Genomic DNA, 23556 nt, shown 5'->3' on the forward strand with positions numbered 1-23556 from the left:
CTCCTGTTCCTATGTTTACAGCTAATCAAACACTTGGGCTGGGGTTTTCCGCTCCGGGCCGAAATCCCGTGGCAGGGGTAGGGAGCAGGAGTAATTCTGTCCATGGAGCCCAGTGGGAAATCATGTGATGCTGGACTCATTAATTATGCAGCTGGCGGAGGGGGGTTTCCAGACCTCTGGCTGCATCTCAAGCATCTTGTCCAAGACCAATCCCGGAGGCTCGTCCTCTGACTCAGAATTTGCAAGGGCCTCTTCCCCAGCAGTCCTCCGAGTGCCAGTGAGCTTGTCCACACCTGCCTCCTCCTGCTGTGGAAACATGTCCATGCGGTGACCACCAGAATGTGAGACCCCTGCCTTAACTAGTTCTCGTAGCCACCGAGGTGTGTATCTCTGGGCTGGTGGAGGGTGCAGGTGACTGCACCGGCTCCACAGGTGCAATCTCATCATCCTCACCCCTCTGTGGGCTGGAGCTGGTGGTGGAGCCGGGTTCGGGGTCTGGCCTCACCCTCTTCTTGCTGGCACTTGAATTTTGAGAGGCGAGAGTTAGTGGCTGCCTGGGCTGCCTCCAACATGGCACTATGCATGACCCTTAGGCTTCGAAGTAGAGACACTAAGCATTGTCCCTTACTTGATGGAGGCCGGATGCCTAACACGCTGACTCCACATGTCCGGTCCCTATCTTCCTTTACCAGCTCGGCAGCCTTATCTTCATGTGTTGTGAGCTGCCTTAGTTAAGCCATGCCCCCTTCCGCCCTCCCTCCCTCTCATGCATTTTGTGCGCCAACTTATCTTGCATAAGGAGAGAAGACAGCTTGACAGCACTTGGGATGCAGGTGGCGTACACATGCTGCTGGTTGACAACAGCAAAACACCTAGCTACAGTATGCCATGTGAAGGATGCACTGCTGTTAGTCCACTAGGGTTCTTTGGGCGCACCCTCCAGTGTGGTGAGCTCTTGCAGATAAAAGGAAAAGGCACAAGGAAACATGGCATCAGCTCTGCTTGCTGGTGGCCCCCTGCACCAAGCCAGTACCGCCCCGCCTCCACAATATGACCTCTCCATGTGGCAAGGTCAAGGACCTGCAGTTGTCTCTCTACCTGCAGGCTACAGGGGCAATAAATGCTGGCCTAACCAGCGACGCCCACATCCCATGAAAAAAAGAATGGACCGCAGTATGGTTATGAGGTATCAACGCATCAAGTTGAGAAGCCCTTTATGGATGGGCAGCACAGATGGTGGCCTGGTCACTGAAACCCTTGTCCCAGTTCCCACTCTGTGAGGTGAATTTGAGCAGCAGGGGGTTCACTTAGCCTGGCAGCACGGATGAGGTCATTCATCCTTTTCCTGTACTGCAGGGCTGTCCTATGGTGTGTGCTGTTTGTACTCACCACCCTCTCGACTGCCTGCCATGCAGGGTTGTGAATTGGGTGGGCCTCTTCCTTCCATCCCTGGGGTGGAAGACATCCCTCCTGTCCTCCGCTTCATTCAGCAGTACTTCCGGGGGAAGCATCGCTAAATCTTGGTGCTGGTGCTGCCTGGGGTCTCCCAGCCATTTCCTGGACCGCAGTTCAGGGTTGGATAAAGCTGCAGCTGTCCGGGTGCCTTTTAAATATGGTGCCTGGATATGACGGCAGGAGGCGTGAGTTCCTGACCGCCCTACCAATAACAAGGTTGGGAAACCCACCCCGGCTGTATAACTAATGAGTCCAGCATAGCGCTGGGCTCCGCGGACGGAAATACTCCCTCTCCCTACCCCTGCCACAGGACTTCGGCCCGGAGCGGAAAACTCCAGCCTAAGAGTTCAATTAGCTGTAAACATAGGAACAGGAGTGGGCCATTCAGCCCCTTGAGCCTTCTCCACAATTCAGTTAGGTAATTGATGACCTGTACCTCAATTCCATTTACTAGCCTTAGCTTCATATACCATAACAAAAAAAATTCATCCAAGTCCTGAGAACTTCAATGGTAAAGATTTACCACAGTGTTACTGTCATTATCCTGCTTTTTGTTGCATTTTACTTTTATTATTTTTGCTCTCACAGTGTGCTGTCAATTGTGCCATTTAAGATAATGGCAGTTAATTAATTGGCTTAATAATATGACCAGTTTGCATACATGTGGTACCAAAAAAAAGGTGATGCATTTTGTCGTTTAATAGTTGAGTGTACTATCTGAGCTGCACGGATTAGAATGGTTTCAGGTTTGATTCCTGTATCAATGCTGAGTAATCTCATCTCAGGCAGTGCTTTGCTGGATGTGCTGCAATTAACCTTAGTGTTCTTGAGCTGCACAATTAAAGGAGAGAGAAAAAAACGGGAAGTGTTTCTTCTCCTCCTAGTTGCTGTCTAATGATCCTGCTGAAAAGTTTGCATGTGTGGACACTGAGGGCAGGAATGGGTTTAGTTGTTGCTGCCACATGTGGTGAAGTGCCAGCAACACTTTTAAAGATATTTATTTTTATTTATGTTGAATTGTGGATTAAAATTACAATGGCTATAGTTTGAAAGACATGTCTACTGGAACAATGCGAGAGATATATTGTGTTGCTGTCCTGGAACAGAGTGTGCCATGAAAGACAGGATGGTGCCGAGGGGGAGTCCGGTCTAATAGGGAACTGCCTGGCAACAACATTTAATTGACTCCTAACCAGGTGACCAGGGTCTGTGTGAGAGCAGTGCAGCAGAGAAAAAAAGCTCCTAGCCTGAAACAAATAAAGGCTTAAAATCTCTTTCTCCTGTGTGTGTAAGATTCCAGTAATTCTACAATAATAGTTGTTGTTTTCCCCATATCTCTATAAGCTGCTCACTCTCTCTGAAAAACCTCTGTCAAGAGGAAAAGGGGAAAATCACCATTAGAGGCATTGAACAACAAGTCCTCAACCAGTGAACTAAAGACTGAAAGTGCTGGGAAGATCACCTCATGTCATCAACAAAAAACTGAAAGGAATTTGGAAGACATCGATCAAAATCAACCCATCGAATCCTGTACTCTGGAATTGGTGCTATTGAACTGTTTTATCCCACCCTTAAAATCCATGTTTTAAGTGTCTTGTATGTGTGTGTATAGGGATTTAAGAAGGAGTAGAATTTAAATTATGGAGTTAGAAATTTGCAGTTCATATTTCTTTCTTTTGCCACTGGTTAAAGACAATTTGTTCAATAGACAGTTATTTACTTATTAAGTTTACAAACCTGGTGCTCATGTTCTGTTAACCTAAATTAAATAATTAGGTGGTTTGATCAAACTTTTCACATTTGTCCCCGCTCGGGGAGCAGTGGGGCTTGATATTGCAGCGCACTAACCCCAGTGAGTTGTGACACACATACTCACCACATAGGTTAATTCCTCAGAACAGACAGCAACGGTGAAAATCATATGGTAGGAGGAATCAGTGGGAGGGAAACGTAGAAAATATTCCAACAAGGCAACATGTCTGGTTGACTGTTTAGGGTGGTATGAGGGATATGGGAACAGGAAAGGCAATGTGAGTAGGGCAATTTGCTTGCAGCAACACTGTCCTGCTCTGGTTGGGCTGAATGGCCTGTTTCCATGTTGTAACCTGTCTTTCTTATGATATGTCATATCAGACTCCTTGAGGTAGACATTGGTATATGATACATCCACTTATTGAATATAAAACAAAGCGTACCAATTAGTGAAATGGCTTGTGATAAAATCTGTGCAGGTGTTGGTTGCCTTACTAAATTCATGTAGCCTTGTATTAAAAATGTAAATTCAGGGCCTGCCACCTGTTGGAAGGCCCCATCTTGAAATTAGCAATAAGCCTATTCAGTAACCTTCAATGATTGGTAACTAAGGACAGTTAGTTTAAAAAAAACGTCATTTAAAAGAAGTGTGTAGAGGTGGAGGTGCAGGAGTCACGATTGGCTAAAAGTGGACCCAGAGTAAAATCAACCAAAACATACTCCTTGTAAGCTATTCACAGCCAGTTGCTGTTCCCTTTGTAAAACACACGTGTAACTTGAGTGATAATGAGGAGTGACAACATGTTGGCTTCATGTTATTGAAGGCAATGGTATTCCCACAAGATGCTAACTATTTGAGTCACTTTCTTTATTGTTCTTTGTTCTGCTTCTGTATTTGATATTTCAATCATATGGTTAGTGATGTTAATTGAAGAAAGCTGCACATTGCAAGTGATTTTTGCCATACAGTTTCATTTCTGATGGCTTAAGATAAGCCAGGAACATCTGTTTCAGCTCATAAAAAAATGGTATTGTGCATTATAATGCAATGAAAATCTTTGTATGAGTTTTCTGGTGAGTTTGATGCATCATAAGGTCTGGTCTGTTTGAATGGTTTTACATACATGGTATTAATTGAATACAAGGCTTATTCTTAAAAAATAATTAAAAAGAAAACCTTACTTTCTTCAAAGGAGGCATTTCATAATTTAAAATCCATGTTGATGGTCAACTCATCTCATACATATCAGAGCTTTGAAATGTTTGCGATGTGAAAATACAGGATGCTCTGCATTATTTGTAGAGGGAACCCCCTAACCCCACACAATTGTCCTCCAACCTTTCTCTGTAAATAAGGCAGAATCAGTATTTTATGGATGCCAACAGTTCTCCAGTATCTCACCCAAGTAACCATCCTTTATGTACAAGCTTGGACGAGAGTGGGCAGGAGGTTTAGAGGGGATGTGAGGAAGAACTTTTTCACTCAGAGGTCGGTGGGAATCTGGAACTCACTGCCTGAAAGGGTGGTAGAGGCAGAAACCCTCATGACATTTAAGAAGTATTTGGATATGCACTTGCAATGTCATGGCATACAAGGCTATGGGCCTTGTGCTGGGAAATGGGATTAGAATAGCTAGATACTTGTTTGACCGGTGCAGATGTGATGGGCCGAAGGGCCTTTTTCTGTGCCATAGACCTCTATGATTCTATAACTATGACTAAGAGACTATTCTTTGCTTATTCAATACAGTCAAATCTGATTCTATCTTCATCCAAAAGTCCACCTTCCAACAAGCAGCCTTGGAATGGGAGGGATTGAAGCCTTATTTGTGTTGCTTTTCTCACTAGAACAAGCTCACAAGAGCAACTTCAGCCTTTCACTACCACTCTGGTTGGGATTAGCTACCTTGGCACAGATCAGGGTTCAAATTTGGGGTGGCCCTGGTCTGTGTGGGTCAAATACCACACCAAATGGATCCTAAACAAACCATTCAGAAAGTAAAGAATGTCTTGAATCTATTGGCTTGTACACAAAGTCCAAGTTGAATATCTGGCAACTAATGAGAGTCACAGGCCAGAATGAATTCTCTTCTTCGGGTGGATTTCAGACAGTGTGGGATTTCCTTCTACCACTCCAAATCCACCCCAAAGCCAACTCATTTCGGTTGGAGTCATTTGCAGTGCACAGAGCTCCCAGTGAAAAATTTGCTATCTTCAGCCAGTTTGATTCATTCCAAGAGATACCCAGAAACAGCTGAAGGTACTGGATACTGCAAAGGCTATGGGCCCTGACAACATTCTGGCAATAGCACTGGAGACTTGTAGTCCACATCTAGCCGTGCCATTAGCTAAGCTGTTCCAGCAAAGCTACAACACTGGCATTTACCTGGCAATGTGGAAAATTGCCCAGGTATGCTTTGTCCACAAAAAGCAGGACAAATCCCATCCAACCAATTACTGCCCATCAGTCTACTCTCAATCATCAGTAAAGTGATGGAAGGGGTCGGCGACAGTGCTATCAAGTATTGTGTTGTTATAATGATATAAGCACCAATCACTCATAAGGGATTGTATAAACACATTGTGGATTCATTTATTTAGACTGGACACATGGGAACATGTATATATAGGTAGCAAGCTGTGTGTGTATATTCTGCTCAAAAGGAAAACTGAAACTAAGACTGGATCACATGACACATTTCCCTTTTAGTGGTGTCATGCTGCTATCATTTAAAGGCATATTACAGGAACAAATCACACTTACTCAGCAATAACCTGCTCAGTGATGCTTAGTTTGAGTTCTGCCGGGGCCACTCAGCTCCTGGCCTTATTACAGCCTTGGTCCAGACATGGACAAAAGAGCTGAACACAAGAGGTGAATTGAGTGTGACTGCCCTTGGCATAAGGCAGCATTTGACTGAGTGTAGCATCAAGCAGCCCTCACAAAACTGGAGCTAATGGGAATCAGGGGAAAAACTCTCTGCTGGTTGAATTCATATGTAGCGCAGAGGAAGATGACTGTGATTGTTAGAAGTCAATCATCTCTGTCCTGAGTCATCACTGCAGGAGTTCCTCAGGATGGTGTTCAAAGTCCAATCATCTTCAGCTGCTTTATCCCTCCATCATAAGGTCAGAAGTGGGGATGTTCGCTGATGATTGCACAATGTTCAGCACCATTCGCGATTCTTCATCAGTCCGTGTCCATGTGCAGCAAGACCTGGAGAACATTCAGTAATAGGCTGATAAGTGGCAAGTGACATTAGTGCCATAGGAGTGCCAGGCAATGACCATCTCTAACAAGAGAGAATCTAACCACCTTCCCTTGACATTCGATAGTTGAATACCCCACTATCAACATCCATGGGTTACCATTGACCAGAAACTGAACTGGACTAGCCATATAAATACTGTGGCTACAAGAGCAGGTTAGAAGCTGGGAATTCTGTGAAGAGTAATTTACCTCATGACTCCCAAAGCCTGGTCACCATCTACAAGGCACAAGTCAGGAGTGTACTGGCTGAGTGCAGCCCCAACAACACTCAAGAAGTTCAACACCAATCAGGAACAAAGCATCCCACTTGATTGGCACTCATTCCACCAGCTTCAACATGCACTCCCTCCACCACTGAAGCACTGTGGCACAAGATGCACTACAGCATCTCACCAAGGCTCCTTTGTCAGTACCTTCCAAACCTGTGACCTCTACCAACATGAAGGACAAAGGCAGCAGATACATGGGAACACCACCATCTGTAAGTCCCCCTCCAAGCTAATCACCATCCTGACTTGGAATTATATCACTGTTCCTCCACAGTTGCTGAGTCAAAATCCTGCACTCCCTTTCTAACAGCATTGTGATTGTACCTACACCACAGGGACTACAGCGGTTCAAGAAGGCAGCTCACCACCACCTTCTCAAGGGCAACTTGGGATGGGCAATAAAAAATAGCAAAATACTGCAGATGCTGGAAATCTGAAATAAAAACAGAAAATGCTGGAAAATCTCAGCAGGTTTGGCAGCATTGGTGGAGAGAGAAACAGTTTTAACGCTTTGAGTCCATGTGACTCTTCTTCAGAGCTAAAGAGAAGTAGAAATGTGATGGATTTTATACTGTTTAAGAGGGGGTGGAGCAGGTGGAACGAGGTAGAAGGTCAGGGATAGGTGGGGCAATAAATATTGGCCTTGCCAACGACACCAACATCCCATGAAAGAACAAAAAAGGGGGAGTGTGCCAGTGTGAAGAGGAAAATACCAATGGTGCGTCAGCAGGAATGCCACTGAAGCTTTCAGCAGGGAAGCACTGGTCTCAAATTGGAGAATACGACAAAAGAGGGCACTCAGGAGCTTTGCTGGCCTCTCCAAGGCCGCATGATGACCCTGGGAAGTGATGATCGGTGGGTTAGAAGGAGGGAAATTCTCAGGGCTTGTCCTTCCCCGACCCATCCAACCCCCTAACCCCAGCTACATTGTCATGTGGCTGCCAGTTAATAGCAACCAGTAGAGTGCCAGACGATGAAGTAGTGAGGAAATTTGAGCTAGATTGGTGAGAGAGCAATAAACCATACCGTTTGAATTTTTCATCATTGTCTACCGTAAGCCCAGTTGATTTCCATCAAATTCACAGAGGAGAATCCAGCCGCCCCTCACCCACCCTCCTGTATTCTGTTTTACACTGTGATAGGATGAACTTTCAGCACTTAGCAAACTCACAATCTCAATACCATCAACCTCACGCACTGAGGGAGGAAGGGGCTTACTTATCCAGATTGCTCTTGGACCCCTCTCGACCAAGTACATTGTGTCCTTCAGATATACCTAAACCCAGGAAATGAGAAAAAGAGATTAAATTATTTACAAAACGATAAAACAATTTAGTATTTGAAAATGGATGAACACAATTTGCTCTGTTCCCTCATCTTGATGAAAGAGTATGAATGGGCAATGAGTAGTGATCTCCACCTTCAACCTACTCCTTCACTGAACTAAGGAGAGGAAAATATAGCACCAAATGTCTACGTGTAATTTGTTTAGATAAAATGCTAAACTGTCAGTAGCAGATCTTTGAAGAACTTCAACCAGTAAAGAATTGCAGGAATTTATTAGGTATTTTGAATTTCTTTAGCTGTGTTTCTTCTGTGTCTAAAGACTTCCTGTGTCAGTGGTCCCGGGGTGCGGTAGTATAGCATTTCAAAGATCTTGAGGAATGGGTCCTCTAACACAGCTGGGCAGGTCAAGACCGTAGAAAAGAACACATTCCCTTAATGCAGGGCAAGGCTGCAACAATTTTTTGTTTGCTTTCATCCCAGCATTAGCGCAACAGGCGGGAGACAGGAGAACTTGTATAGGATCTTTTAACAGGCTGTTGGATGAGTTGGCTGCTGGTGGTGGGATGGGGGGTGGGGTCGGGGGGGTCGGGGGGTGGGGTTCCTTTAAAATCCAGTGTGTGTGGTTGATGTCGTAACTCATAAGCAAAGAAATTACAAATGACTGTCAAGATATCCACACATGTTCATGGGTTTCTGATTAATGTCTTTTTATTAACCTTATAAAATCATTAATGAGACATTTGAGCTTAAAAATAAGGTCAGAATACATCGGAGACTGTTACAAAATAAGTTGCATGCTGCGCTAAACTTTTTACTGCTGTATTTATACTTTTTTTTAAAGAATTCATCTGATGATTTGCTCAGCCTCTTTTGGCCACCAGACAGCAGAAGGTAGCTGGAGACCTGATACTAGGTCTTGACATTATTTTGCTTATCTGTTGGCTACTTTGGAGGTGTTCTACGGCAATCAGGGATGACTGGACACCACCCTACCCCGCCTCAACTTTTCTCTGCAGAGTAATGCCTAGACCATGCAGGTTGCTCACTGACTGAGCATAAACCTGTCATGTAGCACACTGCTTGAATATGCAACTCATTTTGATGTATCAGCCCTGGTTTCAACCCTACCTACTCATCAGAAATGGGACAGGGTGAGCAGTTACTATCATGGATCTCTGATTTACTGCCCTGTTCTCACCAAAGCTGTGCGATAGTGATTTAAACTGCAACTGACTGACGTCAGTTGAAAATGAACCCGCTGGAAGTGGACTGGTGTCTGATGATTATATTCAAATTAGGGTTTGATCTTAGATTCTATTTTAACTTCTGCCCAGTCCAATGGCCACCCTGCTCAGTAAAACCTTGTAGAAGTGGCCTTGAAACTGATCGACACGATTAGGAGAACTATTTAAGGGGCACTCACATCCAGTCGTTTGGGTGATTAAGATCTCATAAGTTTTTGTGATTTGTGGATTGCAATTGTAGTATAAGGGTCTGGTACATTTAGGGTTAATGTAGGATTGAGTACAGTACTGCCCACAGAGTGATGTAAGGGAGCACATGCCCCTTACCCAGCGGCAGTGTGGTGTTAGACAGAGCTGCGTGTGGACCTAAGCATGGAGGCAGCTCCTAGCTTGTACCCTTCACTGAATATTTGTAAAAAGTTCCAGCAGTTAGTAAAAACTTACAGTTGACTTATGTATGACTACAAAGACTTCATCGAACCTACCATGACGTAACCAACACCCCACAACAGCAATGGTGCTTCATACTTTGGGCAGGATTTTCCGGCCCTGAGACCAGCGGGCATTGTCGTGGGTGGGACAGAAAAATTTGGAGAGCCATTAAAAGCCATCGGCCCTCCAAATTTTCCCATCCTGCCTGTGATGATGCCTGCTGGAGGCGGGACCGGAAAATCCCAGCCTTTGTTTCTTTTTGAGTTGCTTCCTTAATGATGTAACCGATCATTTTCAGCTTATATTTTGATTCTTTATTCTGGAGAAAGGAGCAGCAACAGAGGCTTAACAACGAGAGCGCTCTGGGATTTGCAACAATGGCTGGCTCTTTTGGTGTACAGGGCATCATTGACTGCCTGCATGGAGCTATAAGGGCACCACAGGAAAGGACGGGAGCTTTTCTCCACAGGAAGGGCTAATATCCCATTGTTACAGATCGGAGGGAGATTAATTTAAACAGCCCTGATTTCTCCTCTCACTACCTATCTGTGAACTGAAAGATGTTTTTGATTTCTGATTTCCCCCTTTATAAGGGGTGGCGTATTTTTCCCCAACCCTTCAGTTTGGAGATGTCCAATCCTCTATTAATGACCTCACAGCAAACTCGAGATAAGCTAAAATAAGAGGGTTGCTTTATCTTACACACACACAAAACGCAGGAAAGAGTTTCACAATGTCCGCCCCTTTTGCGCTCATTCAATAAAAGAGGAATAAGGGAAAGGAAGGGGTACAAGAGCCAGATCACAATAAAAATAAGAGTTATGGTTTCACATGGGTCCAGAGTCCAGAATTAAAAGATCAGTGGCATACTCCTTCAGAGGTTAACAGGTTGAAACTGTAGCAGGGTGTTCTGACTTTCCAGAAGCAACGGAGAAGGCATGTAGAGATGAAGTAGTCTTGAAGGCACAGATAGAGAAGTTTCACTGTTCCACTAGTACACAGTGTAGCTGAGGGCCAGGCAATTCACCTGGACAGAGCTCTTTCTGCTGCTACCCATCGGATGATAAAATGGTAGACTGCCTGAGTTCAGTTCCACAAGGCAATATCGCAGGTTCAACAGCTTGTGGGAGGTCATGTGACATACCTCCCATTTCTCCTGGGTGTTGGGCAAAAGATGTATTTTCCCAGGTCTGGGATCTTGAGGCGTTTAATTGAGGAGTCAGGGTCCCTTTTGTCCTTTGAAGACATACTGTATCCATTGGCCGGAGCTCTACCTTAGATAAAAGCGAAAAACTGCGGATGCTGGAAATCCAAAACAAAAATAAAAATACCTGGAAAAACTCAGCAGGTCTGGCAGCATCTGCGGAGAGGAACACAGTTAATGTTTCGAGTCCGTATGACTCTTCAACAGAACTAAGTAAAAATAGAAAAGAGGTGAAATATAAGCTGGTTTAAGGTGGAGGTGGGACAGGTAGAGCTGGATAGAGGGCCAGTGATAGGTGGAGATAGCCAAAAGATGTCATAGACAAAAGGACAAAGAGGTGTTGAAGATGGTGATATTATGTAAGGAATGTGCTAATTAAGGGTAGAAAGCAGGACAAGCAAGGTACAGATAGCCCTGGTGGGGGTGGGGTGGGGTAAAGGGAAGGGATCGAAATAGGCTAAAAGGTAGAGATAAAACAATGGATGGAAATACATTTAAAAATAATGGAAATAGGTGGGAAAAGAAAAATCTATATAAATTATTGGGAAAAAAAAGGGGGATCGGAAAGGGGATGGGGTTGGTGGAGAGAGTTCATGATCTAAAATTGTTGAACTCAATATTCAGTCCGGAAGGCTGTAAAGTACCTAGTCGGAAGATGAGGTGCTGTTCCTCCAGTTTGCGTTGAGCTTCATTGGAACAATGCAGCAGGTCAAGGATGGACATGTGGGCATGAGAGCAGGGTGGAGTGTTGAAATGGCAAGCGACAGGGAGGTCTGGGTCATGCTTTCAGTCAGGCCAAAGGTGTTCTGCAAAGCGGTCACCTAGTCTGCGTTTGGTCTCTCCAATGTAGAGGAAACCGCATTGGGAGCAACGAATGCAGTAGACTAAATTGAGGGAAGTGCAAGTGAAATGCTGCTTCACCTTAGAAATGTTAAAGGGGTATTTGATTGTCAGCCGTCACAGGGGGCATTAGCACCTCTTCTAAGATTATGAGTTCCCTACTGGTTTCTGAAGGTTACAAATTCCTCTGGTATGAGTCACGGCTAGTCAGGGTAAAGCCTTGGCCATTTTTAAAATATAAATAATATTATTAAGTAGCCAGGCTGACATAGATATTTTCCTTCCTGTCTTGGCCGGGACACCATTAACATCTAACTGGGTGTGTGATCACCATCAAAGTAATGTGCAGATATGTTTGGAATTCACTGATAGCTGCCACAAAGCATTCCTCTCAAGATACTCACCAATCCCCCCACTGCTGCTGTTATTTATGCAGGGACCATTCAAATGACCGTGGCCAGAGACTCCTGGCTTCTCAAGCCTGAAAACTACTACACTTCGCCCAATTCATAGGGAGACTCGTTGGTAAGATTATAATGAAGCCTGGGAATTAAAAATGCTTAGGGTCTCACCCAGTGGGATGAGTTTGAAACCAAGTGGGTAATTTTAATCTAGCTTCCTCGGCAGAAAACCTACTGGATCACCAGTCAGTATTACTCTCCACTGAGTTCCATTATTGTTGGAGGACGACATAATGCCAACCAGATATTGGTTACTATCATTTAAAAAATGTGAACATAGGAAGAGGAGTATAGGCCATTTTTCCCCTCAACCCTGTTCTGTGTGAGATCATGACTGACCTGCGATCGACACCTGTCTTTGCCTCATATCCCTTAATAGCTTTAGTTCACAGAATCCTATCAATCTCAGATTTAAAATTAACAATTGACCTGGCATCAACTGCTGTTTGCACAATAAAGGTCTGAATTTCGATCACCGTAACTTCACTCCTGAAAGGTCTAGGTATAATTTTTAGGCTATGTCTCCTAGTCCTAAATTCCAAAATCTGCAGAAATACTTCTTCTCTATCTACTCTATCAGTTCCCCTTAATACCTTGGAAACTTTGATCACATCACCGTTTGATTTTCTAAATTCCAGGGAATTGAACTTTAGTTTGTGCGATCTCTCCTTGTACTTTAACTCTTGAAGTCCATCATCCTAATAAATCCATTGCGTTCCCTCCAACCCATCCTTTGAGGGTGTGCTGCCCAGAACTGAACACAATAGTGCAGGTGTAGTGGGGCCAGGGATTTGTATAGCTGCAGTATAATCTCTAATGCCTTGGATTCTAGTCCTCATAAAGGCCAGATATAAAATCCTTTCCTTTTGCTTAGAGATTTTGAAGAAAACAAGATTTCAGGAAGGGAGGAAGAGTACATTGGAGAAACCATAAAAGTGCATAGCAACAATAACAACACTGTGCTATCAAAAACCAGCTGGGAGAACGTCTTGATCTGCACTATGGACAAGGTGACAAGAAAAACAATCAGTTCTAAAGTTGCCTCATCGATGCTCATTTAAAATGTATTCAGAATTAATGAGTTTTATTTTTGTTTTGTATTATGCCCAACGAAACACTTTAATTGCTGTGGTAAAAATGATTTTTTAAATTTTATTTCCAGACCCTCTAGTTATTCTCATCAACAAAATAACAAAAAGAATACAAGTGAAGTGTAATAGCTACAGTAAGTTTACTCCCATCAGGAGGGCCATCTAGTGTTCAGTTGACAGTATATGAGTACCAGACATATCATTTCCCCTGCTCAGAATGATAAGGTGAAAATAATATTTTGATGAATGAACCCGATTCACGGTTAAAAAAAGAAATTCAGTAATTACATCTTACAATGCCATGATATAAAGTAAGTAGCCAAACCACACTCCTGGCAATGCACAGGACAGTCACATATGCCAATACTAGAACCAGAAGAACCTTGACACCCATATTTATCTACAAGTCCAAACGCTTGAAGTTTCATTTACAGTTAAGGTTATCTTCAAGCAGGTTTCAACAGATAGGGAGCTGGGACAGGGACAGTAAATGGTAGGTTCTCAGGTTTGGTTTCAACACACTCAGTGTGCTCACAGCTTCCTTTGGAGACTGTTATAGAGAGCTCACACCAGAAACAGGAGCACGAGCAACATCCTCACAGATGGCTTCTTCATTGCATATGGGAATAGGTGAAAAATCCACACCTTTCCGAGGGGCAGAAACAGCTATATCCTGAGGTGGAATAGCCATCAGTGGTAGGTTACATACAACATTTGGTTCATCATGTGTGGTGGACTGAACAGTTCTAGTTCTGATCTTTATGATTCTGCCATTTTTTATCACATTCCAACAGAAATCAGGACATAATTACCTTTCTCTGACATAATATTGCTTCAAATTTAGGGATTTGGCGTTACAAAAAAAATTCTCTCTTGACACTTACTGATATTTCCAAGTTAGGTTTAAAAATATCATGACAAGTATATACTCCAGGTGGGGACCTTCAATGTCCATCCCAAAAATGCTTGGCCACTGCTGACCGAGCTGGCCAAGACCTAAAGGACATAACTGCCAGACTGGGTCTGCAGTAGGTGGCGGGGAACCAAGAGGGAAAAATTACTACTAGGCCTTAATTGTCCTCATCAATCTCCCTGCCGCAGATGTATCTGTCACTATTGATAGTAGTGACCACTGCAGTCCTTTGGAGGCAAAGTCCATTCTTCATATTGAGGATACTCTCCATCGTGTTGTGTGAGGCTACCATCGTGCTAAATAGGATAGATTTTGAACAGATCTAGCAACTCTGCTGTGGACCACCAGCAGCAGCAGAATTGTACTCAACTGCAATCTGTAACCTCATGGCCAGACATAACCCCCACTCTACAATTGTCACCAACCAGGGGAATCAACCCTGGTTCAACGAAAAGTGCAGGAGGGCAAGCTAGGAGCAGCACCAGGCATACCGGGATGTGGGCTTCGCTGGCTGGGCCAGCATTTATTTCCCATCCCTGGTTGCCCTTGAGAAGGTTGTGGTGAGCTGCCTTCTTGAACTGCTGCAGTCCATGTGGTGTAGGTACACCCACAGTGCTGATAGGAAAGGAGTTCCTAGCGATAGGGAAGGAACGGCGATATATTTCCAAGGCAGGGTGGTGAGTGACTTGGAGGGGAGCTTCCAGGTGGTGGTGTTCCCATTTATCTGCTGCCCTTGTCCTTCCAGATGGTAGTAGTTGTGGGTTTGGAAGGTGCTGTCTAAGGAGTCTTGGTGAATTCCTGCAGTGCATCTTGTAGATGGTACACACTGCTGCTAATGTGCTTCGGTGGTGGAGGGAGTGAATGTTTGTGGATGTGGTGCCAAACAAGCAGACTGCTTTGCCCTGGAAGGTGTCCAGCTTCTTCAGTGTTGTAGGAGCTGCACTCATCCAGGCAAGTGGGGAGGATTCCATCACATTCCTGACTTGTGCCTTGTAGATGGTGGACAGGCTTTGAGGAGTAAGGAGGTGAGTTACTTGTCACATGATTCCTAGCTTCTGACCTGCTCTTGTAGTCACAGTATTTATATGGCTAGTCCAGTTCAGTTTCTGGTCAATGGTAACACCCAGGATGTTGATAGTGGGGGATTTAGTGATGGTAATGCCATTGAACATCGAGGGGCGATGGTTGGATTCCCTCTTGTTGGAGATGGTCATTGCCTGACACTTGTGTGGCGCCAATGTTACTTGCCACTTGTCAGCCCAAGCCTGGATATTGTCTAGGTCTTGCTGCATTTGGACATGGACTGCTTCAGTATCTGAGGAGTCGCAAATGGTGCGGAACATTGTGCAATCATCAGCGAACATCCCCACTTCTGTGCTAATGATGGAAGAAAGGTCATTGATGAAGCAGCTGAAGATGGTTGGGCTGAGGACACTACCCTGAGGAACTCCTGCAATGATGTCCTGGAGCTGAGATGACTGACCTCCAACAACCACAACCGTCTTCCTTTGTGCTAGGTATGACTCCAACTAGCGGAGAGTTTTCCCCCTGATTCTCATTGGCTCCTGTTTTGCTAGGGCTCCTTGATGCCACACTCGTTCAAATGCTGCCTTGATGTCAAGGGCAGTCACTCTCACCTGACCTCAGGAGTTCAGCTCTTTTGTCCATGTTTGAACAAAGGTTGTAATGAGATCAGGAGCCTAATGGCCCTGGTGGAACCCAAACTGGGCATCAGTGAGCAGGCTGTTGCTAAGCAAGTGCCGCTTGATAGCACTGTTGATGACCTCTCCCATTTCTTTACTGATGATGGAGAGTAGACAGTTGGGGTGGTAATTGGTCGGGTTGGATTTGTCCTGCTTTTTGTGTACAGGACATATCTGGGCAATTTTCCACATAGCCGGGTAGATGCCAGTGTTGTAGCTGTACTGGAACAGCTTGGTTAGGGGCGCGGTAAGCTCTGGAGCACAAGTCTCCAGTACTGTTGCCGGAATATTGTCAGGGCCCACGGCCTTTGCAGTATCCAGTGCCTTCAGCCATTTCTTGATATCACATGGAGTGAATCGAATTGGCTGAAGACTGGCATCTGTGATGCTGGGGACCTCCGGAGGAGGCTGAGATGGACATCCACTCGGCACTTCTGGCTGAAGATTGTTGCCTTATGCTGTGGTGGGCTCCTCCATCATGGAGGATGGGGATACTTGTGGAGCCTCCGCCTCCAGTGAGTTGTTTAATTGTCCACCACCATTCACGACTGGATGTGGCAGGACTGCAGAGCTTAGATTTGATCCATTGGTTGTGGGATCACTTAGCTATGTCTATCACTTGCAGCTTATGCTGTTTGGCACGTAAGTAGTCCTGCGTTATAGCTTCACCAGGTTAACACTTCATTTTTAGGTATGCCTGGTGCTGCTCCTGGAATGTCCTCCTGCACTCTTCATTGAACCAGAGTTGATCCCCTGGCTTGATGGTAATGGTAGAGTGGGGGATATGCAGGGCCATGAGGTTACAGATTGTGTTCTAGTACAATTATGCTGCTGCTGATGGCCCACAGCACCTCATAGTTGCCCAGGCTTAAGTTGTTAGATCTGTTCAAAATCTATCCCATTTAGTACAGTGGTAGTGCCACACAACATGATGGAGGGTATCCTCATTGTGAAGGCAGGACTTCGTCTCCACAATGACTGTGCGGTGGTCACTTCTGCCAATACTGTCATGGGCAGATGCATCTGCAGCAGGCAGTTTGTTGAGGATGAGGTCAAGTATGTTTTTCCCTCACCACCAGCCACAGACCCAGCTTAGCAGCTATGTTATTTAGGACTCGTCCAGTAGTGGTGCTACCGAGCCACCTTTGGTGCTTCCTCCGAGTGATGTTCAACATGGAGGAGCACTGATTCATCAGCTGAGGGATAACTGTAGGTGGCAATCAGCAGGAGGTTTCCTTGCTCATGTTCAATCTGATGCTATGAGACTTCATGGGGTCCGGAGTCAATGTTGAGGACTCCCAGGGCAACTCCCTCCCGACTGTATACCACTGTGCCACCACCCCTCCTGGGTCTGTACCCAGGGATGGTGATGGTGGAGTCTGTAAGGTATGATTCTGTGTGGATGACTATATCAGGCTGTTGCTTGGCCTGTGAGGCAGCTCTCCCAATTTTTGGCACTAGCCCCCCAGATGTTCTTAAGGAGGACTTAAAGGTTGCACTTACGCTGCAATATCCTGCTTACTAATGCTCAGTGTGGGCTCTGCCAGGACCACTCAGCTCCTGACCTCATTCCAGCCTTGGGCCAAACAGGGACAACAGAGCTGAACTCAAGAGGTGAGGTGAGAGTGACTGCCCTTGACATCAAGGCAACATTTGACCGAGTGTGGCATCAAAGAGCCCTAGCAAAATTGAACTCAATGAGAAGGAGGAAAATTCTCCACTGGTTGGGAGTCATATCAAGTACAAAAAAAGATGATGTTGGAGGTCAATTACCTCAGTCCTGGGATATCCCTGCTGGAGCTCCTCAAGGTAGAGTCCTAGGCTCAAATACCTTCAGCCGCTTCATCAATGACTTTTCCTCCATCATAAGGTCAGAAGCGGGGATGTTGGCTGATGATTGCACAATGTTCAGTAACATTCACGACTCCTCAGTTCCTGAAGTGGTCAGTGTCCATATGCAGCAAGAACTGGACAACATCCTGGCTTGGGCTGTTAAGTGGCAAGTAGCATTTATGTCACGCAACTTGCAAGCAATTACCATCTCCAACTAGAGAAAACCTAACCATCTCTCCTTGACATTCAATGGCATTACCATCACTAAATCCCCCACTATTAACATCCTGAGTGTTACCTGTCACGAAGATATAATAATTCTCATAATGTTATTGGAATTTATTGTAAAGTAGAGTGATAGTGGGGTGTGTGTGTATATGTGTGTGTATGTGTGTGTGTGTGTGTGTGTGACTTAATTGAATTAAAGGCAGCTGGCCTGAAGACTTTGATGTAATAGAAGATAAGCTAGATTTCAAATGTCAAGTAGGCAAACATAGGTGTATAGGAAACATTTGCATTTTTAAATAAACCAGACTAGCTTGAAGTCAAAGGGAGGAGTGAAATGTTTCACCTAGCCCAGAGACGTTAAAACAAAGTGTACTTATTTTCCCAAGGATTACTGGTAAAATTGGTACTGTGAGAGATTTTTATTATCAGAAAGCTAAAGTCCAAAGACATAGTGAAACAATGGGAATTTGCATTCAAAGGGGAAAATATGTATGAAGGAGTGAAGGTTGTGTGTAAGGGCAAGAATTCTAAGATCTAACAAGTGTGAAACTCTCCAGCATCTAAACCTCAAGCTGCTGCCTACAAAGAACTGAAGTTAAGAAAACTCACTTTGAATTGGATTGTTCGGGGTATCATGTTTCTTTGCCTGGGTCTTTTAAAATCTATGTGCCTTAATAAAAGTGTAACTGGGATTTAGGCGATTTAGAAGTTATCATTGTAGTAATTTGTAGATTTGTATGTGTACTTAAAATCATTTATTCTATTAATAAAGGTTTAATTTAGTTTTGTAAGAAACTTATAAGACTTGTTGGCTTTATTACTATTGAGTTCAAGGCATGCTTCTCGAAATTTACACAAATTGCAAAAGAGTAATGGCAGTTGTTTCAAGTTTCCCTCTGGGATTTGCAGCTCAGCATTTACCATTGGCTATGCCAAAATAAAGCTGGGGGCTTGTCCAGGATATATTTGAGATTCCTTGATTGGTTTGAGTTGGTGAATATTAAGGTTACGAGTATGAGGAGCACTTTGAATTCAGGAGTTGTTGTGAGGTTTTATTTTGAAGTGGGGAGGCTGAAATATGGCTTTGGCAATTGCTAAAACTTATCTGGGAGTTGAAGTTATAACTTTGGCTGGTTTACAAAAGGTAAATAAAGTTAATGGAATTTCCAGATAGGTTACAATTGGGATTACCTGCAGGGGCAAAGAAATCAGACATTCTTGAAGGTATAGCAGAGCATTTGAAATTGGAGGGAATACCCAAGAGACTTAGTCCTCCAAGGGTTGGGTCATTGGAATGGGCTCAAATTGAGGTGCAAATGAAAAAAATTGGAACTGGAGGGAGCAGAAAAAGGAAAAAGAAAAAGCATTTCAAAGGGAACAGGCAGAAAGGCAGGAGAGAGAAAGAAAACAAGAAAGGGAATTAGAAAAGGCAAGTTTAGAAAAGGAGGAAAAAGAAAAAGAGAGAGAGAGAGAGAATTCCAGCTTAAAATGCAGGCAGTTAAGAAAGGTGCCAGTAGGTGAGGAAGGACTTATTTCCAGACCAGAACCCAGTGGGGAGATGTTTAAATTTGTACAAGCTCTTTCAAAGTTTGAGGAAAAGATGTTGAAGCTTTCTTTATTTCATTTGAGAAGATAGCTAAACAGGTGAAATGGCCGCAGGAAAACTGGACATTGCTGTTACAATCCAGGTTGGTGGGTAGAGCACATGAGGTTTATGCTTCACTGTCAGAAGAGATGTCAGTAAACTATGATATGGTAAAAACAAAGCTATTTTGAGTGCATATGGGTTGGTTCCTGAGGCATACAGGCAGAAATTTAGGAATATGAGAAAATAGCCTGGGCAAACTTATATTGAGTTTAAAAGAGTAAAACAAAGTAATTTTGACCAGTGGATATGGGCATTAAAGATAGAGACAACATATGCAGCTCTTAGAGAGGTAATTTTTTTGGAAGGACTTAAAGATTCAATTCCTTCGGTAGTGAGAACTTTTGTGGAGGAACAGAAGGTCGAAACAGTAAGACAAGCAGCAGAGATAGCTGATGATTATGAGTTAGTTCATAGAGATAAACCCTTTTTGTCACCCTTTCAAATCAGAGAGGGATAGAAAGTGGGAAGATGAAAGGAAGGTGTGTAGTCAGGGAGGAGAAGTAGTAGGTGGAAATTCGCAGGAAGTTTTTTTCTCAGAATAAAAAGGAATGCGCTGAGAGTAGAAGTGACATTCGAAAATTGAAGTGTTTTCATTGTAATAAAGTTAGACATAAGCAATCTGTGCATTGGAATTGGAGGGAAAATCTGTTGGAATTATAGGGGTGCAGGAAAGTTCTGGAAGTAAAAGTACTGTGAATTCTGAGGTGCAGGCACAGGAAAAACCAGTGTTTTTTGTACAGGTTAAACAGGAAGAATCAGTGATAGGTAAATAAGTGGGAATGTGTTCACAATTTACTCAAAAGAATTCTGAGGACCAGGTTGCAGAAATGTTTAAAGATTTTGTGTGTGAAGGAAAAGTCTTTCCACGTGTACAGAGTGGAGTAAGTAAAGATATTAAAATTTTAAGAGACACAGGGGCTAGTCAATCTTTAATGTTGTGGGATAGTGACATTTGTTATTCAGAGGGAGTATAGCAGGAACAGATAATAAGTGGGGTTCAAGGGGATGCTGAAACCATTCCATTGTGGAAGGTAAATTTAAAGAGTAAGTGGAAAACAGGTGAGTAGTGGAAAAAATGCCCATTACAGGGGTTAAATTTATTCTGGGTAATGATATAGCTGGATCATAGGTGTGGGTGATGCCTAGGGTAGTTGAGGAGCCTGTAGAAGTGTTTTCAACAGAAGTGTTGCAGAGATAGCATCCTGGATTGTTTCCAGATTGTGTGATAATGAGGTCACAGGCTCATAGGTTGAAACAAGAAGAACAGAAAGTTCAAAGGCAGAGGGAAGGTGTGGAAATCCAATTAGCTGACACTGTGTTTGATAACATTGTTCAGTAAAAAAAGACTGGAAGACAATGCAGCTGAAGTGTTTAACTCAAGGCAGTTAGTAGATTTACAGAGAAAGGATTCACAAATAAAACATTTCTATCAGACAACTTACTCAGAAGCAAAGGCAAACTTTATTCTAGAATGTTATTACCTAAAGGGTAAAGTTTTAATGAGAAAATGGAGGCCTTATCATGCTCCGGCAAATGAAAACTGGAGGGAGGTGCATCATATACAATTTAGATATAGAAATGAGATTCTGAGGATAGCTCATGAAATTCCAGTTGTGGGGGGGGCGGGGGGGGGGGATTTAGGAATTAGAAAGACGCAGGCGAAGGTATAAAAACTTTTTTTTTTGCCTGGATTGCATAGGGATGTAGTCAAATTCTGTAGAACATGTCACACATGTCAGCTGTTAGGGAAACCACAAGCAGTGATTAAGTCAGCCCTTTAATTCCCATTCCAGCATTTGAAGAACCTTTTACCTTTGTATGATTGACTGTGTAGGACCCGTCCCTAAAACTAAAAGTGGAAATCAGTTCTTGCTAACAATAATGGATGTGCCTACCAGATTCCCTGAAGCAATACTTTTGAGAAATATTACAACAAAGAAAATTGTGGAAGAGTTAACTAAATTTTTTACATGATATGGCTTACCAAATGAAATACAGTCAGCTCAGGGTTCAAATTTCAGGTCACAGCGGGCTAAGGAAGTAATGAACAGCTTGAGGATAAAACAATTTAAGTCAACAAGCTTACCAGCCTGAATTACAAGGAGCTTTGGAAAGATGGCATTAAACTCTAAAAGCTATAATGAGGGCATATAGTCAGGATTATCCACAGGATTGGCATGGAGGAATTCCTTGTTATTTACGTCCTCCTAATGCATCAACTGGTTTCAGGCCTTTTGAACTAGTTTATGGTCATGAGGTGAGAGGACCACTGAAATTGATTCGTGAGAAATTAGTGGGTCAAAATTCAGAAACTATTCTCTTGGATTATGTCTCACACTTCAGTGAGAGATTGGACAGAGCATGTGAATTGGTTAGGGAACATTTAAAGATCACAGCAAGTGATGAAAGTGGGGGCAGACAGGAAAGCTACAGCTCGTAGTTTTCTTGCTGGGGAGAAAGTGCTAGTTCTGGTACCAGTACTGGGTAGCACATTAAAGGCAAGGCTTAGTGAGCCTTACAGGGCTGAAAATAATTTGACTGAAGTGAATTGTTTAATAAATACTCCAGATAGAAGAAAGAAGCAGAGGGTGTGTCAAGTAAAAATGATTAAAAATTACTTTGACAGGGAAACAGAACAAAAGGAGGTATTAGTGCTGGTAGGTAATCAGAAAGAAGTAGAAATGTAAGATTCTGAAATTGATTTTCCTCTAGTCAAATTGGATAATGAGGGAGTACTTGAAAATTTAAATTTAAATTTAATATTGAGTTACCTTCCAGGCAAGTGTCAAAGTGATTTGGAGAAGCTATTGCAGTCACTCAAATCTATGGGCAGAATTTTTCACTTGGTGGGCAGGCGCACTCGCTCCCGACCCACTCGAGCATGAAATGATGCACGTTGATGTCAGCTGAGCGTGCCGACGTCAACGGGAAGTCGCATGGTAGTTTGGTTGGCAGACGTGCGCTAGAGCCAGCAGTGCACCCACTGACAGTTAAAAGGCCCGTTAAGGCCATTAAGTTATCAGTTAAATTCAATTTTTCACTGTCAATCCAACCTGATGGTTGGTGGACAGGCAAAAAGGCCAAGTGGCCTTTGCATTTTTTTAGAAACCTCATCCTTGGGCAGGATAAGGTTTCCAAAAGCAAATTAAAATAAAATAAAAGCTATAATTTTTGATTAATAACATGTCCCTGCTCATGTGACAGAATCACATGATGGGACATGTTTTATTACATTAAAAAACACTTTTTTTTGTACCTCTTCATCTCCCTGAGGGAGACTATGCAGCGCTCACTCGCCTGCATGACTGAAGTTTGCGCTTGCCCTGTTTGCACTCCCCACCTCATCCCCTTCCCGTACAGGCAGCACTCAGCACTGCCACTTGCGTTTCATGCTGGGTGGGCCTTGATTGGTGCGGGTCCGATTATGGGCAGCGGTTGGCTTCCTGGCTTCCCCCACCCACCCCTGCTTAGCTCACCCACCAGGGGCAAAATTCTGCCCTATTTGTGGGAATAAGTGGGAAGGACAAAATTAGCTATACATGATGTGTGTGTAGAAGTTTCATCTTTGCTATGGCAACATCCTTATAGAATAACTCGAAAGTTGAATGCGATGACAAAAGTGGATTCATATCCTACACCACGGCTGGAAGATAATATTGAGAAAGTGGGATAATCAAAATTTATCACAAAGATTAACTTGCGAAGAGGATATTGGCAAGTACCGTTATCAGAGAGAGCAAAGGAGATATTAGCTTTTGTAATGCCAGATGGACTATATCAGTTTAAACTCATGCTGTTTGGTATGAAAAATTCACCTGCAACATTTCAAAGACTGACAAACAAAGTAATTGCAGGTCTTAACAATTGTGCTGTTTATATTGATTACTTGATAGTTTTCAGTCAGACGTGGGAGGAGCATTTAAAA

The 23556-nt window shown here is 43.6% G+C and overlaps 1 long non-coding RNA gene across 1 annotated transcript in view; it reads right to left on the reverse strand.

Annotated features, from left to right (window-relative positions):
- Positions 1-6400: 6400 nt before the first annotated feature.
- LOC144694229 (uncharacterized) overlaps positions 6401-23556 on the reverse strand; it is a 92573-nt gene continuing 75417 nt past the window's right edge. The window contains exons 2-3 of the long non-coding RNA XR_013579694.1: positions 7919-8023; positions 6401-6424 (exon numbers count right to left, since the gene is read on the reverse strand). This is a non-coding gene — a long non-coding RNA (uncharacterized LOC144694229). The remainder of the gene's footprint in view (positions 6425-7918; positions 8024-23556) is intronic.

The sequence above is a fragment of the Cetorhinus maximus genome, chromosome 19, assembly GCF_964194155.1.
Source record: "Cetorhinus maximus chromosome 19, sCetMax3.hap1.1, whole genome shotgun sequence".
Lineage (NCBI taxonomy): Eukaryota > Metazoa > Chordata > Chondrichthyes > Lamniformes > Cetorhinidae > Cetorhinus > Cetorhinus maximus.